The 13,405-nt window shown below is 41.2% G+C and overlaps 1 long non-coding RNA gene across 3 annotated transcripts in view; it reads right to left on the reverse strand.

Moving 5' to 3' along the window:
- Nucleotides 1-3,066: 3,066 nt before the first annotated feature.
- The window catches only part of LOC113906877, a 31,534-nt gene continuing 21,195 nt past the window's right edge, over nt 3,067-13,405 (reverse strand). For all 3 annotated transcript variants that reach the window (XR_003515011.1, XR_003515010.1, XR_003515009.1), the window contains one exon: nt 3,067-4,163. This is a non-coding gene — a long non-coding RNA (uncharacterized LOC113906877). The remainder of the gene's footprint in view (nt 4,164-13,405) is intronic.

The following is a 13,405-nucleotide window of genomic DNA, read 5'->3' on the forward strand; positions in this document are numbered from 1 at the left end:
TTTTTATTAATGGAAGACTTGGGATGTAAGAGCCTGTTTCCGGAATAGAGCTATCATCAGAGAAATTTATAAAGAATATGGGCTAGATGTGGTAGAGAAAACGCGACAGGACCTGGAGATCAGAGTCCACTCTATGTCCCATTGTCTCTGCAGTGCCCAACAAACACTTGTTTTCCAAACATTTGCTTTTCCATCTCTGTTAATTGCCTTCCTCTGCCCCTCAATCTTTGAAGTCCTAAACCACCAACCCCAACATTCTCTTTTTAGCTGAAGATGGTGTTTAAGATGAGGCTTTCAGCCATTTTGGTGAGTTACTCAGCTCTCCTGGGTCTCTCCCAGGTATATATGTTATTAAACTTTTGTTTGACTTTCTCCTTTTAATTTGTCTCAAGTCAACTTAATTCTTAGACCAGCCCCAACATCTTCCAGATAGAAAAGATATCTACGTGAGAAAAAAGTTCAAAATTACTAAGCATATTTCTTTAAATCCCCTCACATTGCCTTTTTTTTTTTTTTCATTACTACCAATTGCCTCCTTGAATCTCTGTCCCACTTGTCAGTCATAGGGAAAGTAAAAAAATAACTTTACTGGCTCTGAGAAGAGAAAAAAGTTGCTACAAAGAAAAGCAGAACTGAGAAAGAACAAGAACAAGAGATAAAACTACAAAACATTCAATATGGTCCATGTTGAATGATAGTGGTGATTAAAAAGCTATGGGGCTGCAAGGTAAACAAAAACCAGCTCATGAAGACTTGTATTCTACCTGAGTTTTTCAACATTATTCTGAGGGAAAGGGGCATGACTCTTTACAGAGCATTTTTTACTTCAGTGTATAAATTCTTAGTAATTTTCCGTTTTGTTTTTGGACCTGCTGTCAGAGAAACTTCCTTCTGTCTCTTCCAGAGACAACAGAGATCATACTGACTTGCTGGGTCCAATAGAAAACTCTGTTGATTACAAGATATATTTAAAGATGGAGACCAAAGGAGATTATCTTTGGGAAGATTCTTCTGCTTAGAATACTAGTGTCTGGACTTCTCTGGTGGCCCAATGGCTGAGAACCTGCCTTCCAATGCAGGAGACATGGACTCCACCCCTGGTTAGAGAAAACTGCATATGCCACACAGCAACTAAGCCCATGTGCCATGACTACTGAAGCCTGCACTCCACAGCAAGAGAAGCCACCGCAGTGAGAAGCCCATACACGGCAAGTAGAGAGTAGCCTCCTCTCGCCACAACTAGAGAGCACCTGGGTGCAACAATGAAGACCCAGCACAGTCAAAAGTAAATCAATCGAAAAAGTTTCAAACAAAAGAAAAAAGAACACTAATGTCTAACTCTGTCCCCAGGCTTCTTTCCCTTTCTGAAACTGGCTTTGCTTCTGAATCCAGGAATTTATGGCCAGTAAGTATCCTCTGTATCCTCTCAAGAATAACGGTAATTAATACTTTAAGAAAAAAAAAATAATGTAATGGCATTCCTGGTTTCCAGTTCTGTGTATGAGCAGCTTGGAGTTACCACTCCACTGTAACAGGTGAAAAGGTCTTTTTTTACAAGTAAAAAGACTAAAAAATCAACCACTCTTCTTAGGTCCATAAGAGAAGTGAGGCCACAGAGCAAAAAGCTACCCCTAAATTTGGAGAACACATAGAATCACAAAGTACCAAGCAGAAACCCGAAAATGGAATCCTCCATGGGAACCAATTCCCTAGTAGGAAATCCAGAGCTGTAACTGATAAATTGCTGGAGGCTCAGACTGAACAAGTCTGAAAGTGAAAAACTCCAGGGGGACCCAAATATAGGGGCCCACTGAAACTGAGCAGGGCCCTGTGGGGCTCCCAGGCATGGAGGCTGTTTTGTCACCCATTTCTTGAAGGCAAGACTCTGGTCTACATGAGTCTTGAGTTCCAAAGAGCAGATTTGAACAGTTGCTAATCAAGGGAGGAGCAGTTAAGAAATCACCTCAAACAAGGTTAAATGGACTAGAGAAGCTCATCAAGATTAGGGCTTCTTGAGAAAAGGGCTTCTCTGCTGGCTCAGCAGTAAAGAATCCACCTGCCAGTGTAGGAGATAGGGAGGCATGGGTTTGGTGCCTGGGTAGGAAAGGTCCCCTGAAGAAGGAAATGGCAACCTACTCCAGTATTCTTGCCTGGGGAATCCCATGGACAGAAGAGCCTTGTGGACTATGGTCCAAGGGGTCACGAAAGAGTCAGATACAACTGAGCAACTAAACAACACCTGAAATGAGCTTAAAACATGCAGGCTCTACACACACCCTAGTTTTGCCAGAGACCCTACCTTTGAACCCTCATCAACCCCTCCTGGGTTGGGACACACAGTTTTTGAGGGCACAAGGCCACTGTGTCCCCCTTTGCCTAGCAAAGTAATAAAGTTATCTTTTTCTACTTCACCCAAAATTCTGTCTCTAAGACTTCTTTCAGCACCAGTGTCAAGGTTTCAGTACCATCACCACTACACTTTTGGGACTCTTACCTCCAGGAGTTTGACCAGGGTCTCAGAGTGAATATTGCAGAAAAAGCTTGTGCTTCCAGCAGTGAGAGGGGGAAAAGGCGCCATTTTGAAACACACCAGTGCACTCTAGTTCTTTGTAACAAGGCCTGCCCTCAGGAGAAACTAATTGAACATATTCAACCTGCTAGGGTTTTGTCAGCGGCTAACTGACCCTGGGGAAGGGAGATACCCAACTTTAGCCCACTCTAGCCTTCCTGTATGGGGGTTAAGTATGGGGGAGGGGAAGGTGAAGAACAGTCAGTGCAGGAGAGATTAATCAGAAGCACTTGTGAAGTCCACAGTCAAAAGGTGCAGGCTCACTGAAAGACAGAGACTTACTCATAGGACTACAGGATGCTTCCCCTGCCCCCCTACCTCACCATCACATTAGTAAAGGCTTATTTACAGAAGTTTCTTTTACCAATGACATCATGTCTGGCCATAAGCATAAACTGCAAGATACAGTAAAGGGCAAAAAAACACAGTTTGAAAATACAGAGCAAGCAGAATCAGATATGGTTGGAATACCAGACCAGGAACTAAAAAAACAAACAAACAACTATGATTAATTTATTAAGGGCATAAAGTAGGCAGCAGACAAGAACAGATGTATAATTTAAGCAAAGAAAAGCAAACCCTAATAAAGAACCAAAAGGAAATGTTAGAAATTAAAAATACTGTAACAAACATGAAGGATGCCTGTGATGGGTTTGATTGAGAAACACAGAACAGAATATCCAAGGGCTGTGGAATAACTACAGAAGATGTAACATATGTATGATGGGGATACCAGTGAAATAGAAGGGAAGCAGACAGGGCACAGCCTTGAAAAGAATGACATAGTCATGGGACAGGACAAAAACTGGTTAGAATCAACTAGATCCAAGATGGCAGAAGATTTGGCTCCCAGACCATAAAAACTAACCACTACATTTTCAGGGCCTCACCCTTCTGAGACTGCCCACACCCTAAAGAGTGCATTTTTCCCAAGGCCATTCTCACCTTTTGAGTTGGACCATACAGTGTCTATGGAATCTGTATCCCTTTAAATAAATCCACTTGTTACCTATCACTTTGTCTCTAGCTGAATTCTTTCTGCAATGAGATGTAAAGAACCTGAGCCTCATTAAGTCCTGAGCTCAGGAGTGCAATCTCATTTAAAAGACTGTGAATTCTATTTCCAATTTGAATTCTGGCTGTGTTTGAGTACTGACACATGGGTTCAAATGCCAGTCTAAGGTGCACGGTATCACTAGGAGGAGAAGAAAGAAAGGAGCAGAAGACAAATTTGAAACAGTAGTGACTGAGAATGTTGTTGATCCCAAGTTTGTGTGCCCTACAGGGAAGATAAGCAAACCAAAGCGTCAGAGTCTGGAGCAGAGAAAGGTTAATTGCAAGGGCCAAGCAAGGAGAATGAACATCTCAATGCTCAAAAAGCCCAAATTTCCCAGCGGCTTTGAGGGAAGAGTTTTTAAAGGCAAATCTGGGGGTAGGGCTCCAGGATATATGACTTTCTTCTGACTGGTTGCTGGTGAGGTAACAGGGTGGTCCAGAAATCTCAACCATCAGCCTTCTGGTTCCAACCAGTCTGGGATCCATGTGCTTCTGTTCCTGAAGTTTCCATCGTGCACCTGGGTGGAGGCCCCAGCACCTGTAGAAGAATTCAGAGATATGCATCAGATGCTATGCCCCTGAGGAGGGGCCAGGGAGCTGCCCATCACTGCACTGCGGTTTCTGACTGACTGCCTTTCCTCTGGTTCTGCATTCCCTCACTGCCCCAGTTAGTAATTGTTTGAATCTGCTGTATTTAACTCAGAAAAGGCCTAGGAGAATGAAGCCTTTTTCCTACAAACAAGAAACAGGGACACAGAAAGGCTTTTGTATCTAGAAGGGCTCCACAGGGTCCACAGCAGTTTCAAGAATTTTCCCAAATTAATGTCAGACACCAAACCACAGATTCAGGAAGCTCAGAGAATGCCAGGCAAGATAAATGCCACCCCAACCACAAACTACCCCTAGGTGTAGTTATGTATATATATATATATATAATTTTTTTTTCATCCTAAAAGAAGCCAGATGGGAAGGGCAGGGAGAACCCCTTATCTATAGATGAAAAAAAAAAAGATATGCATTATAGCTGACTCCTCCTCAGAAACCATCCAAAGAAGATAGTAGAGTGAAAGTGTTTCAAAGTGTCAAGAGGAAAAAATGTAATTCATTGTGGACTGGTATAATTTAAATGGCTCACCACAATCTTTTGACGTTTCAGAATGGTGAAGTTCGGGACTGATTTCAAGTGGCCAAGCGGAAAAGGCTTGACACTACTCAGTTTGATGCAAGGGATTTTCCATTCGGTCTCCTCTTTCCAGTTGCCAGAGGCACTTTGTAAAATTACTCACCAGAGATGGGAATGTTTTTCAATGTTATCTCAAGGTTGTGTTTGGCTTCATTGGAAGAAAAATCAGTTTACATTTCACCAGTTTTGTAAGATTTCTGTATTAGTCAGACTATGCTAACTGCTCTGTTGTCTGCTCTAAGTCATGTCCAACTCTTGCGACTCCATGGACTGTAGCCCGCCAGGCTCCTCTGTCCATGGGATTTCCCAGGCATGAATACTGGAATGGGTTGCCATTTTCTCCTCTGGGAGATCTTCCTGACCTAGGGATCGAACCCACATCTCCTGCATTGGCAGGTCGGATCTTTACCAGTGAGCCACCAGGGAAGCCTGTTATAAAACAAAACAAAACCCCAACCTCTTGAATTTCTTTACACAGAGTTTATTTATTGCTTCCTTATGACACAGTCTAATGCAGGGTATAGGAGAGCAGGATGCCTCTCATCCACAGTCATTCAGGGAGTTAGACTTTCTAGATGATGGTCACCAGCCATCATTTAGAGCCTCGGAGTCCCCAGCTTTGGACCAAATGAAAGGGGTATACATCACTTCTGCTGATGAGGTGTTACAGCTGGATATGAAAGTGAAGTCGCTCAGTCATGTACGACTCTTTGTGACCCCATGGACTGACTGGAGCCTACCAGGCTCCTCCGTCCATGGGATTTTCCAGGCAAGAGTACTGGAGTGGGCTGCCATTTCCTTACAGCCGGGTGGCTCCTCCTAATTGTAAAAGATGTAGATAAATGCAATCCAGTTCTGTGCTCAGTTTCTCTTCCGTAATTTCTACGTGAAGACTTGAGTTAACTGGCTCCATATTTCTGATTTATTCCAGTAATGTTTTTTTTTGTGACAGCTATTGCCATCTTCTTCCCTTCCCAGCTCTGGTTGGAGGCTATCATTTGGATATTGACTGGATATTGTCATGCCTTTTGGATTCATACCATCAGCAGTTTAATATACTTGCTTTCTCACAAGTTATTTATTGGTCATATTAATGTAATATGGCAGACAAGAAAATGAGCTGTGTTTACAAAACCTATTTGAACTATCTCCAGTGTCTTTTTAAAAACGTTATAAGCAGGATCCTCTATGACCCACCTCCCAGAATATTGGAAATAAAAGCAAAAATAAACACATGGGATCTAATTAAAATTAAAAGCTTCTGCACAAGAAAAGAAACTATAAGCAAGGTGAAAAGACAGCCTTAAGAATGGGAGAAAATAATAGAAAATGAAGCAACTGACAAACAACTAATCTCAAAAATCTCAAGCAACTCCTGCAGCTCAATTCCAGAAAAATAAACGACCCAATCAAAAAATGGGCCAAAGAACTAAATAGACATTTCTCCAAAGAAGACATACAGATGGCTAACAAACACATGAAAAGATGCTCAACATCACTCATTATCAGAGAAATGCAAATCAAAACCACAATGAGGTACCATTTCACGCCAGAATTGCTGTGATCCAAAAGTCTACAAGCAATACATGCTGGTGAGGGTGTGGAGAAAAGGGAACCCTCTTACACTGTTGGTGGCAATGCAAACTAGTACAGCCACTATGGAGAACAGTGTGGAGATTCCTTAAAAAAATGGAAACAGCTGCCATACGACCCAGCAATCCCACTGCTGGGCATACACACTGACGAAACCAGAATTGAAAGAGACACGTGTACGCCAATGTTCATTGCAGCACTGTTTATAATAGCCAGGACATGGAAGCAACCTAGATGTCCATCAGCAGATGAATGGATAAGAAAGCTGTGGTACGTATACACAATGGAGTATTACTCAGCCATTAAAAAGAATACATTTGAATCGGTTCTAATAAGGTGGATGAAACTGGAGCCGATTATACAGAGTGAAGTAAGCCAGAAAGAAAAACACCAATACTAACGCATATATATGGAATTTAGAAAGATGGTAATGACAACCCTGTATGCGAGAAGCCAAAGAGACACAGATGTATAGAACAATCTTTTGGACTCTGTGGGAGAAGGAGGGGGGAATGATTTGGGAGCATGGCATTAAAACATGTATAATATCATATAAGAAATGAATCGCCAGTCCAGGTTCGATGCAGGATACAGGAAGCTTGGGGCTGGTGCACTGGGATGACCCAAAGGGATGGTATGGGGAGGGAGGTGGGAGGGGGGTTCAGGATGGGGAACACGTGTACACCTGTGGTGGATGCATGTTGATGTATGGCAAAACCAATACAATATTGTAAAGTAAAAAATAAATAAATTAATTAATTAAAAAAATAAAAACTTTATAGCAGAGAATTCACTGAAGCATTTGAAATACACGCTACTTTACAATCATGTGACCCAAGAGACTCTTGTTATTGTTAAGCCATAAATTTGGCCTTAAATTTTCTAGCAATTAATATAAATAATTGTTATTTCTTCATATATGGATTCTAATTATTTATCATCTAATCATTTCATAAAATATAAAGCTATAGGGACCTCCCGGGTTCAGTCCCTGGGTCGGGAAGACCCCCCTGGAGAAGGGAATGGCCATCCACCCCAGTATTCTTGCCTGGAGAATTCCAAGGACAGAGGTGCCTGGCAGGCTATAGTCCATGTGGTCACAAAGAGTTGGACCTGACTGAGCAACTAACACTTTCACTTCATTTTCAGGGACCTCCCTGGCAAGTCCAGTGGTTAAGATTCCTCATGCCTCTAGGCCAAAAAACAAAACATAAAACAGAAGCAATATTGTAACAAATTCAATAAAGACTTTAAAAAAATAAAAATATAATATTATATATACAGGTTATACTTTTTGTGAATAAAACATTGAAGACTTTTAGACATACAGCCTTTTATAGATATTTTTCAAGGGATTTTTGTGATGTTTTTAAAATTCTAATTCAATGGAGAATTATGAATCTTCATATTAAGGTTTGATTCAGGGGGATAATGGGATGGGGGTTTGAATGGGGTTCAAGAATGGAGAGAATCTAGATGAGATTTCTGTGATAAAATTGTATAATACAGCCATGAACTCTTCTGATTCCAACCTGTATTTTTCCTTCTCTACTATAAACCCACTTGCTATTTGAAAATGCCATACTTTTTCATAGGATAATCTGTTAAATCTCAGAAGACAGTCCTTTGACCATAGATTGCGGTATCACATCAAGTAATTCTTAAAACTCATGAAATAAAAACAACAGTGATATTTAAAGGTAGGTTTCATTGAGTGTTCAACAGCCTCGATTTGAGTTATATTTTTTGTAAGAATTTTCTTTTTTTTTTATTTTTTAACTTTACATTATGGTATTGGTTTTGCCATATATCAAAATGAATCCGCCACACGTATACATGTGTTCCCCATCCTGAACCCTCCTCCCTCCTCCCTCCCCATACCATCCCTCTGCATATCAACAAGGGGCAGTGTTCAATAGCTTCTCAAAAGCTTCTGATAGGTCACCAATTAGTTATGTGTTCATAATACTTAATCATAATACATAATTTTCCCTGTTAGTTCACAGTATAGCAGAATACCTTTTAAAAATCTATTTGGAACAAAACAAACACCTTCCCTAGGGTATCATATTTTGTGTTATTGTTTTATTTACTCTATTTTTGCTAAATATGCCTACATATTAGGTGTCATGTGGTATACTTAAATTTATAAAGTTTTCTACTATATCTGCATTTGCCTCCAGACTTTACATTTCTGTGCCTTATTTTATGATTATATAAGTTAACAGCCCTAATAATAACAAACTGACTCACGTGTGCTCCTAGTTCTCTGCTTAATAATCAATTGGCTAGACACTAACACGGTTCCTTTTCCAAAGTTTAAAATCAAGGTGTGGGGAATTCCCTGGTGGCTCAGTGGTTAGGACTTTGCACTTTCACTGCTGAAGGCCAGGGTTCAATCCTTAGCCAGGGAACTAGGATCCCACAAGCTGTGGAGAAGTGGTCCGAAAAAAAAAAAAGATGTGAAGATTTGTTTATTAAGTCTCTCAAAATAGCTTTGATAAAGGTTGACACTGTAATTGCAGTTATGAGCATTCATGCTTTAAAAATATATATATTAAAAATTTTGTTAGTTTGCTTGTTTGGCTGTACCAGGTCTTAGCTTCAGCATGGGTAGTCTTAGTTGCAGCACGTGGGATCTAATTCCCTGACCAGGGTTCGAACCCAACCTCCCTGCATTTGGACTGAAGAGTCTTAGCCACCAACAAAGTCCCTCCATGATTTTTTAAAAATAGTTGTCTTTAATTAAACATTTGTTAATGTCTATAAAAGCAAGTCAGGGAAATGTATGAAAAAAATACCCAGGTTATATATAAGAGAGAAAATAGTCCCAGTCCTGAGCTGGGGCATACTTTTACATCTGATGTAATTAGCTGTTCCTTCTGAGAAGAAATTAGAATTCTCCTTGATAGATTTTAATGAGTTTAAAACCACTTCTGTGAAGCCCACCTTTCATCTCTCAGCCCTGGGAGAAACTCTCTTAGAGAGTCAAATGATCTTAGACTACAGTCCTTTGTGTCCTTATCTAAGAGTCTAAGCTCTAGACTTTACTGTTAAATATCTCCTTTTTGTTGCTGTTGTTTAGTCACTATGTCATGTCCCACGCAAAGCACAAAGTCACCAGGCTCCTCTGATCATGGGATTTTTCCAGGCAAGAACACTGGGTTGGGTTGCTGTTTCCTCCTCCAGAGAATCTTCCCGACCCAAGGACGGAATCCTTGTCTCCTATACTGGCAGATGGATTCTTTACCATTGAGCCACCTGGGAATCCCTAAATGTCTCTACCAGGAGAAAAATCATGATTTTTGTGTGAGAAATGGTTTTGTCTGAGAAATTTCTTTACAGATATTTTCAAAAGGTTTGTGATTTTTTAAAAATTAAAATTCAACTAAAAAATAACACAGCTTCATCAGCTTCATTGTTGAATTTATTTCCTTTATTGATGACTGAATATCCTTTATCCATTATTTAAAGAAAGGAATTTCCTTTATTCATATCCTTTCCAAAGGCTTGATTTTTTTTCCCTTTAAACATTAATTTATTTATTTGGCTGTGCTGGGTCTTAGCTGTGGCATGTGGGATCTAGTTCCCTGACCAAGGATAGAACCCAGGCCCCTTGTATTAGGAGCACGGAGTCTTAGCCTGTGGACCACAAGGAAGTTTCTCCAAAGGCTTGTTTTTGATAGCATGGCTTTGATGGGAGCACATAACCTCAACACTGATGCCTGAGGGGAGGAAAGGAGAACATCTCTTTAGGCGAGAAAATATTAGATTCAAAAGTTAGCATAAATTATATTTAAAATGGATAACCAACAAAGACCTACTGTATAGCACAGGAAACTGTTCAATATCATGCCATAGACTGGATGGGAGGGGAGTTTGAGGGCGAATGGATGCATGTATATGCACGGCTGAATCCCTTCACTGTCCGCCTCAAACTATTGTAACATTAATAGACTGCATTCCAATATAAATTAAAAAGTTTTTGTTTTTTAAGTTAGCATAAGAAAGCCAAGAAAGACTCATGATACACTCTGATGTATGGCAGAGAACAGTTGCTCTCCAGCTCTATGACGGTAAACTCTCAAAGTCAGGGATGAGCTAGTGTATTGTCTCTACATTTTATAGAAGATTAGTTGTTTAATGCAACTTAACTTTTGAAAAAAAAGAGTAAATTTCTCTGTGCATCAGTTATTTCAGGACATTATTTGCTTATTCCCTGTGGACCATACAAGGACCGATTAGGAAGAATGATTTAACTCTTAACATCTGCTCTCTAAATGACTGGAATACACTTGTCTTGGCTATCTTGACATGAACTATAAAATTTACATTTTTGAAAATACATCGATTTTTTTAAAATAGAAGATAATTCATTGATGTTATAAAATTTTCTTTCTTTATATATTTTTCATTAGGTGACTTTTATTGGTACCACTTGTGCTGCCATCCTCACTCAACTCCAGCACACCTGGGTTTCTGGTGCTGCTGCATTCACCACGCCTGCAAAAACTCTAACTGCCACTGTGAATAATGGAAACTGTGCTAAGTAAAACATAATCTTTTGAGGCACTTGTCTCAAAAAGTACCAAGTGAGAAAAAGACACCACTCTTCCTAGTTCTTCAAACACAGCATGTTCTTTGCTGAGAAGGGCTGTAAGTGATACATAATCCAGGGGGTCTGGTTAAGTGCCCACCCGATGCACCCCACTTCCTCAGGCCCCAGTGCGTCCTCACCCCTCTTCTTTGGTCAGTTCTGTCCCATGCCTATCCCCAGGTTGCTACCAGATCTAAAATATCCACTGACTACTGTTGTTTCTGGACATTCGGAGGGGCTGGGTTCTCCTCCACCTCCAACCTGCCGCCCTGGAGGCTCATTAACTTCCCAGATCCATGTCTCAAGTAGTGACTCACTCTTTCCTTCATTACACCCCTTGCTGATCATCACTTTTTATTATGTTCTACAATTCCCTGTTGGTACTTCCTCACTAATGCTAGCAGTTCTGAAACTGGCTGCTTTTAGGCAAAATATACTTTTCTACTGAGATTTCTCTTAACATTTTTTTCCTATATAACTTTTAGATTCCCCTGCCTTTAGTTTTCATGAGGTTCAGTCAATAACCCCACATATGCTGGTCAGTCTGTCAGACTGCTGGAATGAACCCATTGGTTGTCACAGAAACCTCAGCAAAGACTGCAAATAAATGGCATTAGCAGCTTCTAAAGAGAAATCTTCTGAAAGAGTGAATGGCTTTGTGTGTTGCCAATGGCGGGAATCCTGGACTAGTGATTAGGTCACTCCCATTGAGTCCTTGATTCATAGGTTTGCTTCCTGTAAAAGGCTTTTTAAAAAAATGTGTTGAACCCAACTTTCCTTGATGCAATGAAACAAGTCAAGGATGTTCAGATGAAACTCCAAGAGCAAAGTCAGAGGAGTAGCAGCGGAAACCAGAAGATATAAACTGACCCATTACCCAAAAGTTGCTATAGTTTGTTGATCCAGTATCCCGACAGTGAGTCACTCTGGCCGTCAGACTTCATTCCGGTTTATGACAGAGCATCACTTATAAGAATTGCCATCAAGGAAGAAGAAACTGGCCACAATCCATGAAGCACAAAGAGCCACTCTTACCTTTTCTGCTCTATATTTGAAAACTTTCACTTGCTTTTGAGTTGTTTTCTTTATAGTATGATTCACTATTGTTTTGTTCAATGATAAAGTATAAACAAAAAGCCACACTGGTGTCTCTCCCATCCTAGACACCTCAACCCAGGACTCTGGAATGGCCATGTGGAAAGTAAGAACTAGCCCTGCCAGGAGTCTGTGTCCGACAGAGGCCCCAGGACCATGGCAGGGCTCTGCTCAGCCGCTCCGTATCAGTCTTCAGATCAGAGAGGTTCTCTCAAAGCCTTCAATTAGCTCTCAGTTCAGTTCAGTTCAGTCGCTCAGTCGTGTCTGACTCTTTGCGACCCCATGAATCGCAGCACGCCAGGCCTCCCTGTCCATCACCAACTCCCGGAGTTTGCTCAAACTCATATCCATTGAGTCGGTGATGCCATCCAGCTATCTCATCCTCTGTCGTCCCCTTCTCCTCCTGCCTCCAATCCCTCCCAGCATCAGTCTTTTCCAATTAGCTCTAGCTACCCCTTAATTCATCAGAGCTATTCATGCTGTCAGCCCATACCCCTCCTCGTGACTCTCAGCCTCTGAAGCCTCTGAAAGCAGCTCTGATGCGGCGGCACCTTTTCCTAATATTTTACATATTAGATGTCACCTCACTGTCTAGTTTTCTTAGAGGTCAAATATGAGAGTGGTCTACATGTAGCTTCTGGTTTGACACAGTGCCTGCCATGACTATGGTCCACAAGTCCACTGATATCAAACACTTTGGTGAACATGGTGGGATTTATTAAAGACTGTATGTAAGGAGGGCTTCCCTGGTAGTTCAGTGGGTAAGAATCTGTCTTTCAGTTTAGGGGACACTGGTTGGATCTCTGGTCTGGGAAGATCCCACATGCCGCGGGACGACTAAGCCCATGTGCTACGACTACTGAGGCTGTGCTCTAGAGCCCGGGAGCCACAACTACTGAGCCACATGCTGTAACTACTGAAGCCCAAGCAAGAGAAGCCGTCGCAAGTGGGAAGTCTGAGCACTGTGACTAGAGAGGAGCTCCCGTCCACCACAACTCGAGAAAAGTCCACGCAGCCATGAAGACCCAACATAGCCAAAAATACATAAATGTTTTTTAAAAATTAAAAAAAGACTGTGTAAGGAACATGGAAAGGAGGAGTGACATTGCCCACCACACAGCACATGAGTTAATAACGTCTTCCTTAGTCGGTTGCTGTTTATTTCAATTTTCCATTGGAGATACGTTTCTCTCTCTGTTTTCGCTCCAACCCAGGGCTCACTCCCTCTGCTTCCTTCTACCTTGCTTTACTATGCAGAATGCCTGAATGCTGGCCAGCTTTTCCTTTGCTAAGGGCTTATGAAATTCTTATT

The sequence above is a fragment of the Bos indicus x Bos taurus genome, chromosome 16, assembly GCF_003369695.1.
Source record: "Bos indicus x Bos taurus breed Angus x Brahman F1 hybrid chromosome 16, Bos_hybrid_MaternalHap_v2.0, whole genome shotgun sequence".
NCBI classification, from domain to species: domain Eukaryota; kingdom Metazoa; phylum Chordata; class Mammalia; order Artiodactyla; family Bovidae; genus Bos; species Bos indicus x Bos taurus.